The sequence below is a fragment of the Pteropus alecto genome, unplaced genomic scaffold (assembly GCF_000325575.1).
Source record: "Pteropus alecto unplaced genomic scaffold, ASM32557v1 scaffold175, whole genome shotgun sequence".
NCBI lineage: Eukaryota > Metazoa > Chordata > Mammalia > Chiroptera > Pteropodidae > Pteropus > Pteropus alecto.
This window is the reverse complement of record NW_006437739.1, coordinates 234,651-238,792: the sequence shown is the minus strand read 5'-3', so window position 1 is coordinate 238,792 and position 4,142 is coordinate 234,651. Positions and strand designations below refer to the sequence as shown.

Genomic DNA, 4,142 nt, shown 5'->3' with positions numbered 1-4,142 from the left:
GAAATAATGTCAAGAACATAATACAAAAGATCAATGAAACCAAGAGCTGGTTCTTTGAAAGGACAAACAAAATTGGTAAACCTTTAACTGAACTCATGAAGAAAAAAAAAGCGGGGGTGCAAACAAATAAAATCAGAAATGAAAGAGGAGAAGAAACTACGGACTCCACAGAAATATAAAAGATTATAAGAAAATAATACGAGCAATTATATGCCAATAAATTGAAAAATCTGGAAGAAATGGATACATTTTTAGACACATACCATCTCCTAAGACTGAGTCAAGAAGAAACAGAATGTCTGAACTGACTGATAACCGCCAACGAAATTAAATTAGTAATCAAAAAACTTTAAAAAAAAAAAAAAAGTCCTTGACCAGATGGCTTCGCAGGTGAATTTTACCAGTCATTTAAAGGAGAATTAGTCTATACCCATGCCACCCGAACAAGCCTGATCCTGTCTGATCTCGGAAGCTAAGCAGGATTGGGCCTGGTTAGTACTTGGATGAGAGACCACCTAGGAAGACCAGGTGCTGTAGGCGCAAAAAATATATATAAAATAAAAAATAAGGGATTGTAAGCTGACAAGGTCCTTGCAACCTGTGAGGTTAACCAAGGGTTGTCTCACCTAAACAAACAAACAAACAAACAAAAACAATGGCAAGTATCAAATAAATAAATAAATAGATAGATAGATAGATAAGAGAATTAACATCTATTATTCTTAAGCTAGTCAAAAAAAAATATTTCAAGAGAGATGGTTTCCTAATTCTTTTTATGAGGCCACCATTACCCTGATTCAAAAACCAGAGAAAGACAGTACAAAAAAAGAAAACTCCAGGCCAGTATCTCTAAAGAATATTGATGCAAAAATTCTCAACAAAATATTAGCAAATGAATTCAGCAATACATTAAAAATATCATACACCATGACCAAGTCGAATTTATTCCTGGGATGCAAAGTTGGTTTAATATCTGTAAATGAGTTAATGTGACATACAACATTAACAAATTGAAATATAAAAGTCATATGATCCTATCAATAGGTGCAGAAAAAGTGTTTGACAAAATTCAGCATTCATTTATGATAACAATTCTCAGCAAGATGAAAATAGAGGAAACATACCTCAACATTATTAAGGCCAAATGGTGTTGGGAAAACTGGAACTATCCATGCAAAAAAATAAAACTAGATCACCTTTTTACACTATATACAAGAATAATCTCAAAATGGATTAAAGACGTAAATGTAAGACCAGAAACCATAAAACTCCTAAAAGAAAACAAAGGCAGTAAATTCTCTGATACTTTCTGGTATATCTCCTTGGGCAAGGGAAACAAAAGAAAAAGTAAACAAATGGGACCATATCAAACTAAAAAGTTTTTGTACAGAAAAAGAAAACATCAATGAAATTAAAAGACCACCTACTGAATGGGAGAAGACATTCCCTAATTATATATCTGATAAGGGGTTGATATTCAAAATTTATAAAGAACTCATACAATTCAATAACAAAAAAACAAACAATCCAATTTAAAAATGGGCAGAAGATCTGAACAAATACTTCTCCAAAGAGGACATACAGATGGCCAACAGATATATAAAAAGATGCTCAAGGTCACACATCATCAGAGAAATGAAAAATTAAAACCACAATGAGATTATCACCTCACACTTGTCAGAACGATTATCATCACTAAATCAAAAAACAAGTGTTGGAGACGATGTGGAAGAAAGGGAACTGTCGTGCATTGCTGGTGGAATTGCAAATTGGTACAACCACTATGGAAAACAGTTTGGAGGTTCCTCAAACAGTTAAAAATCAAACTATTTTTTGACCCAGCAATTCCACTTCTGAGTACTTATCCAAAGAAAATCAAAATATTAATTTGAAAAGATATATGTACTCCTATATTCACTGCAGTATTATTAACAATAGCCAAGATATGGAAGCAACCTAAGTGTCCATCAATAGATGACTGGAAAAAGAAGTAATGGGACATATATACAATAGAATGTTACTCAACCATAAAAAAGAAAATCTTACCACTTGTAATGACATGGATGGACCTAGAGGGTATTATGCTAAGTGAAATAAGTAAGACAGAGAAAGACAAATACCATATGATTTCACTTATATGTGGAATCTAAGGAATAGAATAAACAAATAAACAAAATGAAAACAGACTCATAGATACTGAGAACTAACTGGTGATTGTTCGATGGAAGGGAGTTTGCAAGGCTGGGTGAAAAAGGTGAAGGGATTAAGTAGTACAAATTGGTAGTAACAAAATAGTCACAGGGATACGAAGTACAACATAGGGAATATAAAGTCAACAATATTGTAATGACTATGTATAGTACCAGCTGGGTACTGGAGTAATCAGGGGAATCACTTCGTAAATTATATAAATCTCTGACCACTATGCTGTACACCTGAAACTAATATATTCTTTTAAAAATTATCTAGAAGCAGATACAAGAAAAGTTGCTTTTAGTTAGCAGAATTATAGAGATTATGGATCATTCTTAGTTTCTTGATATTTTTATCTCCATGTTTTCTTAATATACAATAAATGCTATTTGCATATTTTTAAATGCATTAATTTTTTTAATTAAAAGTATAGGCACCCTGGCAGACTAAGTACCAATTAATTGTCCCAAGAGAAGTATTATTTCTAGAAAACACTGCTTCTAGATGACCATCAGCTGGACAGTATAATCTATATCAATTCAAAACTAAAACATATTTAATAATGAAAATAACTTGAAAGGCAATACATTTTAACAAGTGTCACTTTTACTGAATTCGAGTAGTATTCTATTGTGCTCTGAGACTATCAGTCACATAACTGGAGTGTACTCACTGGGGCCCTGCTTGGGAATATCAACAGCTGAATTCCTATACATAGTTGAATCTTACTTTATATTTAAGAAACACCTAATTTTCACATGCTATATCATGAGAAAAAAAAAAGTTGTCTTGTATATGTATATCTCTTATAAAAGAGTTCTATGAAATTAAGATATGTTCCTTTCAGGTAACTAACATCTAACATGTCATATTCCTCATGCATGAAAGCTGTTCAAATAAACAAAAAAAATGGCAAAGAAGTGGTACTGGTTTAAGAAATTTGGAAGATTTACAGTGTCAAGAAATCTTAAAACAGGCAGCGATTTAATGAAAAGCAAAAGATTCAAAAGATTTGCCAGGGGCTGCGTGATGGGAATGCTGAAGATCTCAACTCATAACAACAGCTTTTTCTCTCCATTTCTTGATTCTTCTTCCACCCTCCCTCCAGCCTGTCTGAAGTCAGGGAATTACATAATAAGTAACCCATTAAACTGAATCTATAATTATTCTAAATGGGATCAATGCAAATTAAATTACTTCTTAATTTCTGGTGTACCTTTATCTGTTATTAATGCACTATACTAACAACTGCAGGTATCAAAAAAAAAAAAAAACTTCATCTGGAACCTCCATTTCAGATTGTAGACAATTACTTCATTAGAGAAGAATAAAAGGAATGTGGTCACAAGCTGTTAGAATCTCAAAGTGAATTATATATTGCTTTGTTCAGTTTTTACATGGAAGATATTTGAATGTTTAAAATTGCATCATAGCAGAACAATTTGCAATAGCCAAGATATGGAAGCAACCTAAATGCCCATCAACAGACGATTAAATAAAGAAGCTATGGTTCATATATACAATGGAATATTACTCAGCCATTAAAAAAATGAAATCCTACCATTCACAATGACATGGACAGACCTAGAGGTTATTATGCTGAGTGAAATAAGTCACAAAGAGAAAGATAAATACCATATGATTTCACTTATGTGTGGAATCTAAGGAACAAAAAGAACTAATCAAAAACAGACTCACAAATAGAGGACAATCTTGCGATGGCCAGAGGGGAAGGGTTTGGGGGGCTGGGAGAATGGGGTGAAGGGTTAAAGAAGTACAGATTAGTAATTGACAGATGGTCATGGGGATGGGGAGCACAGCATGAGGAATGCCATCAGCAGTAATGTAATAGCTAGGTGGAGAGCCAGAGGAGAGAAAGAGCAATTAGGGGGATCATTTTATAAACTATATAAATGTCTAACCAATGTACTGTATACTTGAAACTAATA

General features: G+C 33.0%; 1 pseudogene; it reads left to right on the top strand.

Moving 5' to 3' along the window:
* The first annotated feature begins 422 nt into the window (after positions 1-422).
* Positions 423-540, top strand: LOC112482029 (annotated as a pseudogene).
* The last annotated feature ends 3,602 nt before the right edge of the window (positions 541-4,142 follow it).